Source organism: Melanerpes formicivorus, unplaced genomic scaffold (genome assembly GCF_026170545.1).
Source record: "Melanerpes formicivorus ecotype bairdi unplaced genomic scaffold, bMelFor1.0.p_v2 SCAF_2, whole genome shotgun sequence".
NCBI lineage: Eukaryota > Metazoa > Chordata > Aves > Piciformes > Picidae > Melanerpes > Melanerpes formicivorus.
Window position 1 is genome coordinate 9,339,545 of NW_027142354.1, and position 13,512 is coordinate 9,353,056.

Sequence of the window (13,512 nt, forward strand, 5' to 3'; positions counted from 1 at the left end):
AGTGGCACTTACATAGCTTATCCATATACCATCCTTGGCAATATATTCTTTATGGTTTATTTTCAGTCATCAAAACAAACTATATATGCATATAATCCAGCAGTGCCCATCTGCATAAATGAAAGTATCGCTGTACCAACACTATAATCGTAAGCTCTGATGTACTCAAGTCCAGAACTTGTATTTGAAAGCTGAAATTCTGCATGTTGAAAGAGACCATTGATTTCACAAATATATATGAAAAACATCTAGGTCAAACCTTCAGCTGCATCAATCAGCAAAATTTCAATCACTGTGATTTTGCTGATTTGCACTGGTGTAGCACTTTGCCCATCATTTCTAAAAACCACAGGAAGGTTCTGCTGTTTCATTAATTTCTGTGTGCAATTTTATTGCATTTGCTTATTTCATCTACAGTGCTAATACTGAGACAGTAACAGCCCAGCTACTATTACAGCGAAATACAGGGTGTGTCTAAAAATCTGAAAGATAATGTTTTCTCAGAAAAAAAAAAAAGGAATTATGGGGATTAGACTTTAAATTCTGAAGACCTTTCTCCTGCCAATGTTGAAATAAATGCATGCTGTAAAACAGAGCATTGCATCTACTAACACGACTGAAATAGTCGGAATGTTAAAAACTGCAACTGGCAATGTCTAGGAACTCAATTCCCATCTGGGTGCATAGCTGTGTTCTGTAATAACAGATTATGTGGTTTGCTGTTTATATTCATTAAATCCTATTGTCACAATAGACTATAATTGCTGCGGAGGAAATCTGTCATGCTTATAGTGCACAGATCCCAACAGATGAACTGACACAATGGGCCGTAATGATCTGTTTCATCAGTGATCCATGGTTAGAGGTTCTTAATGGAACACGCTGACAGAACAGATACACTTGTGATCCTTTATCATTCCAATTACAATCTACAGCTTAAATACCATTCAGTTCATAATACTCTGGTTCTAAGGAAGTTATATCCGTGCAAATGCTATTATCCATTAGCAGGGGGGGAAAAAAGGGAGATGGCAGAGGGAAGAATAAAAAAAGATGACTCAAAGATGAAAGTCTTCTGCACAATTGGTTCATTATTTGCTTTGTTTTTTTTCTAACAAGTCAGTACAACATTGGGAGTTTGGCATCATCCTTAACACACATGATTCTTTAGGAGCAGTGAGCAGAACAAGATCTTGTTTCCACTACACATATTCTTATCTATGTTTTATATACGCACATGCAAGAAGGAAAACATATGCTGTGCTCCATAAGGAAACTGGTGGGAATGTAAAAATGGTTCTACAGGGACGTGACAAAGATGTGACTGTCTCTCAGAGGTTACATCTCTTGTATTTAAAAATATTTCACTAACTATTCTTTTTCTTCAGTGTCTCTAGTAAATTAAAGACTGTAGTGTCATATATAATATGGGATATTAAATTTAAGCCCAAAATATCCTAAATTATGTACAGAACTGAGAGGATTCTAAGTGCATATGGATATCCCACATCTGGCTCTGTAAAAGGTATGGGAAGCAGAAACTAGCACTATATGGTTGCTTTGAGGGCAACTGCAGAAGATAAACTTCACTGTCTTAATCTAGCATAGAGATGTGCATAGTTTTGGTAGTGATATAAACCCAGACGATGTCTACTCTGATGCCTCTCCTTTCACACTGAACTCTGCAAAAAATCAGGAACCAGGAATCATGTAACCTAAAAGGTCAAAGACTTTGTACCTAATGTGTCACATCGTGTCCAGTTTTGGATTTTACAAGGGATTTGAATTTCCAAGGGAACAAAAGGTGAAGTTTGTCACCGATCAGTGTAAAGCCGACGTGATAAAGTCTGTGGGTGTAACCAGTAAGCAAAGTGCAATGTGCCATCAGAGAGGGACATCCTCCCTGGCTGCATAGTCCTTGAAATATGCTGAAAAAGTCATGCTGTCATTTACAATAACGGTGACACAGTGGTGACAGAAATCTAGAGGGCAAGACTCAGCAACTGCAAGAGGATAATTACTTAGTAAGAATCAAAACACAGGAGGCTGGAGTACTGACTGTATTTCTTCAGGGATCTTTGATGCAAGACCAGTCCGTACTTGGAACCACTGAGCAGTACCCTGAAATGGTAACAGCTGGTTTGGGGAGAAAATGTCTGTATCTGAATTATACTGGATTAGCTTCAAATTTAAAGGTTTTTATGAGAAACACTAGGCTTGCTGCTTGTGTGTGCCACAATACTGTGAATCAACATTTCTTGAGGTAACATAGATTATGTGGATGAGGTTCTTCTTTGAAGGCTGATGAAGAGAGGCTTGTAATGCAGTAAGAGATTAAAAATGCCTAAATGCTTTAGTGAAATGGCTATAGTTAAAGTAGGTTATTTACACTCATCCTGAGGTTAAAAGCAAAAGAATCAGCTTAAAGCTTCATCTTTCAGCATTGTAGTGATGGATATTTATAATCCAAGTGTGATAAAGAACTTGAGCAACTAAATTAAATGGTCCCTTAGCACTGCCTCCTGAGGATGTAATAGATAATAACTATGTGCTCTGCCCAGGATATGCTTAGTGTCAGTGTAATTATTTGTACTAAAGTTCTGACAGAAAATTCTGTTCTTCCTCTTATGGTTTGTATTGTGCATTACAGTTCTATATGTTATACTAATTAAAGCAATACAACTTTTGTAACTGTCAGAGAAGAAAATCAATCAGTGGCCCACCTTAGCCTTTTCAAGAACAGTGTTCAGATGTGAAATCTATCACAGGTCTCTTGAGTCTGACATTGGCTATGGCTTTAAACCTCCTTGCACATCCATTGTCCTTTGAAAAATGCAGAGATAAGTGCTTCCTCACTTCTTAGGAACAGGAATAAATTCATAAGTACAATGAGAACCTGAACTACTACAGTAATGCAGGTGATAAAAATCCCACACTGTCAATAGAAGTGCATTGTCAGAGGCCCCCCTTGAATCTCCAAGTCTCTCTGAAGCTACTGGTATCTCATCAGCACTTCCAGGGCAAGGTAGAAAATCTGCACTGTTCTGCTTAAATTGGAGCTGCTGACACGTTACTGAGGGCACTCAACTGTGACAAAATTGCTAGACAGTGATGAACTTGATGTCAAAAACCTTTTACTTTATGCTACATTCTGGAAGTTAGAACCCTGGACTCCTCATACACTTACAATGATAATTACTTTAAAAAAAGATAGTTGGCACAAAGATTGAGCATATTACAAGTTACTCACAATGTGGTTATTAGTTATATTATCAAGGGCAAAAGGGAACTATCCCTCTCCCTAGAGCACCAACTTCTCTTTTCAATGGCATAACCTGTCATTAATTTTTCCCATATGTAGAGAGACATATTCTGGGCTCAGACATGACACAATATTGTATCATGCAGAGATAATTGAGTTAGTTCGCAGTGAAAATTGCTGGTTGGACACCTAAGGCAATTAACTCTGCTGGGAAAAATTGCCTACTAGCTTGGAAGTGTCCAAAGTTAAGGTAACTTCAGCAGTTCTCACATCTTAACTATCTCAGCCAAAGCTAACTTAATAACCTCTACATGGCAGAGCACTGAGTTTTATGAATTTATCCTGGAAAGAATAACATTCCTGTATCAGGCTTTGCAATTAGTACAGAAGGGAAAAGGTCTGACAGCTAGAAGAGAAACTTGAGTGTGTAAATAAATGCCAGGTTACAGAGAATAGATACAGCTATCCTCATATTTGTTATATAGGAAGTAGCAGCTGCACTCATTGTCATACATAAAAAATTAAATGATGCCATTAGTTTTAATCTGTTCAGCCTTACTGATGGCAGTGAATTAAGCGAGACAGATGATAAAAACAAATTATCTAGTTTGTTACTCTAGTAACCAGTCTTCTACCATCAGATTTGCTCTTTACTCCCTACTGAAACGTGGGGTAGATTTTTCAGAGATCACATCTCTTGCTGGCTAACTCTGCTGTCTGCAGAGATTTTTCCAGGGGAATTGTGAATTGCCCTCCTTAAGGAACTGGATAGTAAAATGAAAATACAAGGCCTTCCAGATACCCCATAGCAAACGGCTGAGGTGCTTTCTGTTCATTATTGTAAGTTCCACACAGACAGGAATAAAGTGGATGAGTTTTGTTTTCCTTTTGGTGTAGACTTAATGCTTGCAAAAGCAGACAGATGAATCCTTGTTTGGAATAAAAGCAGTTTCCTCACAAATAGCCATTTACAATTCATCCAAGAAAAAAAGCAATCAAAAGAAGAAGAAAAGAAAAAAAGAAGGGGGGGGGTGGAGAGGTGGCAGAGGGGTAGCACTTTTTTTTTTCCTTCCCCAGACTTTTGGAACATAACTTTGCTGCTTTGGGACAGCACACTTTTTCATATTTCAGCACAGAGAAGTGCCTACCTTCCTTACCCCCCCCAAAAAATGGTTTGTGGCATATTTCCACCATACGTTACCTATGGAGAGTTACAGTTACAGATGAGCATTTAGCCATGAAATGAGTTTTGTGGATCCAGCTTCAGTCTTGGTGGCGCTTTGCCCACAGCAGAAATCCACCACACATTTGAACAGAGTTGGCAGCTGCAGCTTGAAAGAGAGAGACATTACTGGAATAACAACTGTGTTGAAAGCCAGGACTGAGGGGTACTGGCAAGGCTCTGGCTGGCTGGCCTCTGCCTTACACAACCATTGAACTCACCTTCCCGGGAAAAGAAAACAACAACTATTAGAATTTACATTGAGAAATCGAAACAGGAAAATAACCATATAACTTACTGGGGAAAATAAATACTGGAGAATAGTTAAATGTGTCAGTTTGCCCTGCAGCAGAGGGAGAAAAAGAAATGAAGTAGCAAGTCAAGTGGTTCTGCACTGCTCAGGCTTTGCAGTTTTGCAAAGCTTTCTAGAGCGCTCACAGATATCGTTTGAAATACGAGGCTGTGCCTCTTGCACATGCAAAACTTCTCCTGAAACTGATAGGCATGTATGAGCAATGGTGTTCTAAATAGCCAAATAGAAGAACTATTTATATCTCAGGCATTCGAGGACTTGCACATGCACCTGACCTTATGCAGACTAGGTACTCTAGCAGACCAGATAACAATAAGTATATGCATTAATCTTTCTAAAATTAAGTAATAAGCATAGGGGGAAAGGCCTAAAATCTACAGTGACCAGCAGGAACTCTATACTACAACGCTCTGCTGCCCATCAGGATCACTCAGAACTTCATAGTGATGGGTGGGGGGAAGCTTAGGGTGGCTGCTACCAAAAGATAGGTTTCTATTCCATTAGCAGCTTGCAACACAGGATGAATGGAAGCAGGGTTTTTTTCCATGATAAAGCAATGATGAGAATGCATACAGAATGAAAAACACCATGTCTCTTTTTGATATCAAATCTAAACATGTAAGGCCAAGCTAGAAACTTTTCACTTACATTTTATACTGTAATTGACAATGAAAGTCTCTCAATTAAAAATTTATTCTGTTAAGAACAGTCTGGTGTAGGTAAGAATTTTGGAACTGTAGATATTCCTCAATTGAGTAGCCAAAAGGTAGAGATTTTCAAATAACTTTGATTGGTTTTTTTGGGTTTTTTTGGCTAAAATATCATTCCAGTGTTTTAGCACTCTTTAAAAATAAGATTTACTTCCTGATCTTGCAGTTATGCTTGTAACCATATTTTAAAAGTGATATCTCTGTGACTTTGACACCATCTCAATAGAGTCTCATTATTCTTTCATGTTACTTAAGGCCTTCTCCCCTATTTGACTGTGTCTTCCCAAAAATGCAGTACTTTCTAAATCTCACCTGGTTTCTCCAAGAATGCTCATTATTTGATTGCTGTAGCAGTACAGAGGAGGCTAACAGCTTGATGCATCACCCCAAGCTTTATCTGGAAGGCCCCGGTAGAGATGCCAGGCGTCCTACATTTGGAGACAGGAAGGAGCAAATTGGTGGGCACAAGGGTGCCACAGTCTCCTTTGTCAAGGCTTCTACAGTGTACACATGCTGTCATCATGGCACTTCATTGTTAGCATTTCATACTCAACAAGTAGGAACTCTGTCTTTACTATCGTGAGATTTGGGCCCAAATGCCCAAAGAATGTAAATAATATGTCCATCTCCTAGTTTCATGACTATGACATTAATGTGCATAAAAATATAATATAAATGGGAAATTCTGATGCCCTTAGTCTATTTTAAAGAGCAGTTCTCTAATACCATCTTATTATTGCAGTAATTTTGATTTAATGACTATTTTAGGTAATTACATAGCCTGTTAGCTGAGTGACAGTGACCACCTGTTTATCCTGTTCTGTCCTGTAAATCAGGTCAGACTGAAACCACTTGTCTTGCAGAGTTCCACCTTTCAGAAGGTTGCTGAAGGAGACAAAAACTGGCCTTGGCATTTTGAGCAGGCATATAAAACACATTTCCAAATGCATTTTCTGTTTGGCTTTTTTCCTATTGCTTAAATATTATGTTGATCCTTATATTCATTTATCCTATGTCTGAGCTTGGTGCAGGGAAGAGGTGGGTAAGTCTGGGAACTTGGAGGGCATGCAATAATGAGGATTTGTTAATATCAATATGGTGCAAACATGCCATGATGACTTTCTTTAGAGGGGAGTTAAGGTGTTGCTCACCTCTACAAAAACCATTCATTGAGACCACGGGATCCAGCTGAGATACAGAGATCACTAAAAAGTCCCCTCTCCCCCAACTAAAAATACTCCCAGCCCATGACTCTTCAGCTTCTGTATCAAAATAGCTTTTTGACTTGACTGAGAATCTCATCAAATATCATATTCGGGAAAAACTCAGGTTTATAACTCCTACCCAGCAATTGCACTCAAAGCATGACCACAAGTAATAGCAAAATTAGTGCAGCACAAAGCCAGTAAGTACCCCCTTTTGTGTTCCAAAGCATGTTGCAGACAGAAAGATTGCACTCTGCTGCCCATGTATGTAATAATCTACTGAAAGTTTACACTATGAGTTCTGGGCTTTCATCTCCCTTGAGTAGTTAAAACCCTGAACACCCACTTTTTTTCTTACCTGCGCATGCTCTCTATTCACCCAGCACAAAGAAAAATCTTGAGTAAAGCTCCAGATGGATAACAAGTAGGGAGAGCATACATGTAAGACATAAACTATCCTGAGTTTCATTTCCCAGAGTTTTCCTATTAGCTTAGTTTAGTTTAATTTATTTAGTTATAAATAGTCACTTAGAAAAGCAGGAAAATGGTTGCGTGATTGATTTACTGAAGATCTCATATCTCATTTCATGGTACTTGTCACATGAGTTATTGCTGACCTCCTGCTGAGAAAAAATAAAATAATTAAGTGCCTATTCAGTCTGCTGCCTCACAGTTTGATTTTTCCTCATGCCCAACCTCGTGCCCAAACATGGACTGCATTCATGTAATTTCCCATCTTCTTTGTCCATACTGTTATGAGTGGGATGTGTTCACCCAAAGTACTTGCTGTACAGAAAATTGCTGTGACTAACCATACTGCTGTAATAACACTCTCAAAAAAAATGGGAAGGAGGGGAAAGAAGCAATTATGACATCTAATAATGGGACCAAATTGGACAAGAAACACTTAGCCAGTTTTACAGCCAGTCATCCCTTCATGATAGCATAAGTGGAATAACATTCCCAGATGTAAAATTTCCAAACTTAGATATAAAGGGTTCAGATTTATATTTGAGCTCATCTCTAGCCATTAATCTTTGTTTCTTTAATTATTACTTGGTGATACCTTGCGACTTCACAGTCTCTGCAATTTACATTACTGTGTAGCTACCTTCAGTAAGAGTGATTTATGTCTGAGAAAGCCATGGTGCTCCTGCGCTTTTAAATACTCACTGTAAATATTCCTAAACTTCTCACCTTAAGAATGCATTTGCTTGTCTTCCTTTTTGCCTTGTGTTGTAAAGGATATCTCGTTGTGTTCTGGAGCTAATAATGTTTGCTGTTCTGAAGCATTGTTAATAACTTTACCATTCTTACTGAGAATTTGGAATATATTATTCATAGGATTTTTTGGGTCACCTTTAGTACAAAAAAGGAAGAAAAAAAAACCCCACCACACAAAATCAAACACCTGCTTTCCTTTGGCCTTGCTATCTGGGTAACTACCTTTCCCTCATGGCTTTAGTTTCACACACCCCATTCCCACCCCCCCCCCTTTTTTTCTTTATGAATTACCATTTCTCATGATAATTTGTTGTTTCCTTGTACATCTCATACTTCTTACAGCATTAAGTTGGACTTGATGATCTTTGAGGTCTTTTCCACCCTTGTTGATTCTATGATTCTAAGTTGATCTCTTAGACCATGTCTTGCTCATCAAACTACTTAAGCATACATTTACATGTTTTCACTGAAGCCAAAAACTCTGTAGGTTGTAACATGCTGCCCTGCCAGGCTGGGTTACGGGGTCTAGCATCATGCGTGCTCAGGCCCCAATTTGATCCAAATAGTTGAGGTTACTGGCTTCTGAAAAATAGACTGTGCCTATGAATATTGATAGTAAGTAACAGGAACTCAAATTAGCAGGCAAAAACATAATTTCTGAATCTCAAATAACCATGTCTGTACTTTGTACAGAAAAGTTCTGAGTGTTCCTACTGGATTTTCTTTATAAGGTATTCTTTTCACTCTGCAGACGAAATAGTGCTGGAGATAATTGGGAAGAAAATGTCTGCACAGAATGTCTGTAAACATCTGTCTGTTTGTTTTAAAGTCCATAGCCCTCATCTAATCTTCCCTTTTGTTGTTCAAAAGATTGAGAAAGAGGTACATCCTTCAAATTCAGCTCACTGCAAAATGCACACCTGAAACTGGTCTGAGGAACCCCAACTCTGAGAGTGCCTGTTTCTTTCTGTTGACTGCTACAGAAGCCTGTGTGTGGGTGCAAGAGGCTGGAGGAGATTAATCTTACTTCTGGAGCACAGACATTATCTTTCAAAGCTCTAAACTTTTAAGTATGAGGGATAACAGAAAATGAGGCTAATTAACCTCATCTCTAAAATAATTTATTAGTTTTTACTTTAAGAGCAATTTCTAAGCTTTCAGCATATTTGTAGTAATGTAGATTGTAAATTGTTGTTATTAGTTGAACTCTTTTCCTCAGTGACTTAGTGAAGTCCTAATTTCTCTCTCACCCTTTGACATAGCTGCAGGACCATTTATGACACCTGAATAGCTCCCGAGTTTTAGGTGAACAAAGTAAATTAAAAGAATGGTAAGAGATTTTTCAAATGCTCATGAGGCCCAGATTGGCCTGGTGATCACACTGTTCTGTGGGTAGAAAATATGTGAAGTATGGCTTTAATTTTCATAACATTTTAAATACACATTTCATGCCATGGTAATTTTTTTAAAGAGGTTACTCTATAGCCTCTCCTTGTAAAGAGTATTTCTACATCAGTGCTTTGGATCAGGAGTCTGTTTTTGAGATACTATCCCAAATTACTGCAAACTAATGTTCACATTAAGAAGCAGTCTCAGAACAGACAAACTGGATTACTTTCAACCAAAACAGAGCAAGCCATGTGCTCTGGGAGCACTTCTTGTGTATGCTAGCTGCTGCTAGACATTTAGCCCACAGAAATAGATTAGAAGTAGTCCAAACTAAATCTCCCAAAGCATATACAGTGCAGGCGCTGGGACCTCAGCTGTGGCTGTTTAACTCAACTGATTTGCTCTTCTGGTGTTACCTGTTTCTGTGAACCTTGCCCAAGAGTCAACACCAGTTGTGGCGTCCACTCAAAAGCTGATCGAACAGACAGATTTCTGTACCTCTGCATTGCTTTCAGGACCATTCAACTCAGTTAAGATTTAACTGAGGATGCATGGGATGTAGATAAATCGCAATTTATGACAGGTTGTAAGTATGTGCTTTCCTGGATATTGTTTGCCTTCTTTCAGTCCATGTGCCATCAGTTTGTGCATGCAACCTAAAACTTTATCAGGCATTTGTCTTGTACTCTGAAATGAGGACAGTTTTATTGGGAATAGGAAATGTGATTTTTTACAATGTAATTATCCTTTTTGAAACTTAAGGTAAAGCATCTTTTAATTCTAGGTCAGGATTTCACACTGAGTTTATAGATAAACACAAAACAAATTTGTTTCAATATTTCATTCAAATAAATTACTAATATTCTAGGAGCTATTTTTATTGACACACAAAATGTGAGACCCTCACATTTTATTCATGCACATACAAGACAAGATATTGTAATATCTTCTTATCTTATAACATAGTGCTAATGAAAGGAACTCAGAAATACTGGCATCATGCACTTTATTCATAGATATTTCTTAGAAGGAACTCAAGACTAGTGGCCTAGAGTTGACTATTCCATCTGTAATAAATTGACATGGTAATTGTACAATATTATCACAACAAGAATATATTACTATGCTGACAGTTAGATAACAGCTTGTAAAGACAGGCCATACAGATGTAAGTACTCTTGTCATATTTGGTTTAGTTACTTTTGTCTTATTGGGGTGTTTTGGCGGGGGGGGGGGGGGGGGGGTGTTGCGTGAAATCTTGAACAGCATCTTAAACAGCATTTTTCACTCTATAAGCTATATTTCAGGTTTATACAAAAACAGGGAGACAAATTTATAGTTAAGGCACATGACTGGGCACTTTGTAAAGAGCCAGAATGTGCTCTGCCACTTTGATGACTGAGACAGGTGTTTGTCAAGAGGTAGGTCATTGTTTCCCTAAGAAAAAGACAGAATCATTAGCTCCCTCACTTCTAACTACCCTGCAAAGATTTGCTAATGGAGGCTAATTTCTTCAACTACTGGTTTCCAGCATTTTATATTTACAGACTCAGGTCTGTATCTGCTGTACAACAAGATCGTTGTTAAACTGGTGTTATTTTGCTTTTCTTTGGAAGCCTCAAACAGAATTGCCAATACAGACAGCCATTCTTTGAATATTCAATTAAAATCACCACAAGACTGCTGCTATGGAAGGAGATGTGAGGATGTGAAAGTAAGCTAAGGGGTAGTATAAATCATTCTAGTCCCTGGTTTGTAGCTCGTGTTGCAGCAATAGCAGTCACTGACAGAGCTCTGTTGGAAAGGGAAGACGAGTGGCAGATGCTCCATTGTAATTTTCTGCTATCAACAGAAAGCATAACAGACATCAATCCACTGGCTTAATCAGAGGTAGTAGTATGTCCAGGGAGCTACCACTTCCAAGGTGCAAGTGCAATTGCTGTCATTGTACATTTGTCCTAGAGGGCTCTTTAGGCAAGCACATGTCATAATATTTCAGGGGTCAAAAGAATCTGAGTTCATGTGACTTTAATTATTAACATATTTCCCTTTTCTTAAAATGAAGGAATGGAAGCATCATAAATCATGATGTCTAATCTCATTCATTTTCTGTTGTTTGAGAACAACATTCAGGCCTTTTGAAGCTTGTGTATTATTTGTTTCATGGAGAAAAATGACATTATAATAGCCCTCAGAACAGCTTAGAGAGAAAATTCTGTTGGTTTTGGATATTTTTATTTTAATCCAATCCAGTTTCTCTGTGTCATGAAGGAATCTGTGTTTGGTTTAGGCAGAACCATCTGAGATACCACAGTTGCTTCAAATTGTGCAGCTCATTGAGACAAAACAAAAAGTCTCTTGATAATTGATGACTGAATAAACAAAGAGGAAACTGGAGGCAGATGTGTGCTGGAAAGCTTTCTGAAATCCTAAGATGGGATGGGGAGAGTTTGATTTTAATCAGAAGCGCCACAGTTCTCTCTTTCCCTAAACATTTCCTACTTTACAATATTTTATTCTTAATCTTTGTTGGGGGAGATTGTCACTGATGTTTAATTTTAAGTGAATTTCCAGTAGTAAATCTAGAAAGGTTTTAGGCTAGCAGCTGTGCAGCCTCAAGCCCTCTCTCTGAAAAACAGGCTCTGAAGATGGAACAGCATAAATCCCTATAACACTGTCCTGCCAGAAAGCTTCTCCCCGACATAGAAAGATCATGTGCAAGAATTGCTAAACTACAAGCACCTTTGTCCATCTGTTTTTTATATTCTTGCTGAAGCTGCCTCAAAGAGTAACAAGATGTGCTGCAGGATCTTATATTATGGACACATTTAACTCCTTCAGTAGGAGCTACATGAGAAGCACAGGTTCACATCCACAGGGCGTATCCTTCAGCTCCTGTCTTTATTTCTTCTGCCACCATACTTGATTCTCTTCTAATTGAAAACTTGCTTGTCTTTGACAACAAATATGCATCTAAGCTGGCTGGAAGAAGAATCTCTTCTGAAAGATTTGATGAAAATTGTCTTCCAGAAATTTGATCCTGTAATTATGCTTCAGTAAAAGATTAAAACTTTTCACTCAAATTAAATATTTTTTAGTGGAAAACCTTCAACCAGTAGCTTTACATTCGGTCAGTCACAGTCATTGAAAGTCTGTACACTTCAGTCTTTTATGTGAAATGTGCATCACCATCTTTCACTCATTTACTCCAGCATATGAAAGGACTCCCTACTGACCTCTGAAGAACGTCAGCTTGGTTGAATAACCTTAGATGCAGAGGAAAATAGGATCATGAAACAGACACACTAAGGCTCACCTGAGGAATTCCTACAGCATCTCCAAATCCAACAACAGAAAAAATCCCTGTAGCCAAAAGTCCAGTTTTCTACCATGTCTCTTGATTGAGCTTATTCACATAGAGACAATAAGTAAGACAGCTACCAAAATGCAGCAGCCCTGCTTTGTGGTAGTAACTTATCTGACATAAGTAAGACAGAATTGGGTTAACACAGGGACATGAATGACATAACAGGAGTGCTGGAGCTGATGTAGAAAGTGCCCATGCCTACTGCAGATCAGTGCTATTGAGTGGCTTGTCAAAGTGTCCAGCTGATAGAGGAGCTTTCTATTGGACAAGATATAAAATTTAGCTCTTAACACTCTTTGCTCACTCATGATCTTGTGGCACCTCTTTTTGTAACAGCAGTTATTGCAGCACTCTAAAAAAAAGGACTTCTTCAGTTGTAAAATATGTAAACTCAGTCTTTTATTCCCTCTAATTGTTGGTGTGATGTGTAGCAACACATTGCTCTAAATTGGATTTAATTGGGCAAGGAACAAGAATGAAGGAGGGGTTTAGTCATCCTCCTTCCATTTCAGGTTGGCCAATGCAACACCTGCTCCCATGTCCCAAGCTGCTAATGCACAGTTCTCAGCTAGCCTTTGACTGTTATAAAAAACCAAAGCAAACAAAACAAAACAAAAAGCTGGTTTTAATCAAGTTTCCCAAAGCCAGGCCATCCAAATGAGTGCATCTGCCTTGGTAGAACAGTTTTTTGTCTCTATTTAACTTGTCTTCATAAAGCCACCCTAAAGTGTTGGCTGGTATGTAATGCAAGGCTTTGCAGCAAGTTATTTGCAATTTCTCCTAGGCAAAACATCACAGCAATTTGTGTCTGAGTCTCAGA

At 38.4% G+C, this 13,512-nt stretch overlaps 1 protein-coding gene across 1 annotated transcript in view; it reads left to right on the forward strand.

The window, feature by feature from the left end:
• PDE7B (phosphodiesterase 7B) overlaps nucleotides 1–13,512 on the forward strand; it is a 219,955-nt gene that overhangs the window by 70,626 nt on the left and 135,817 nt on the right. The gene's annotated exons all lie outside the window — the stretch shown is intronic.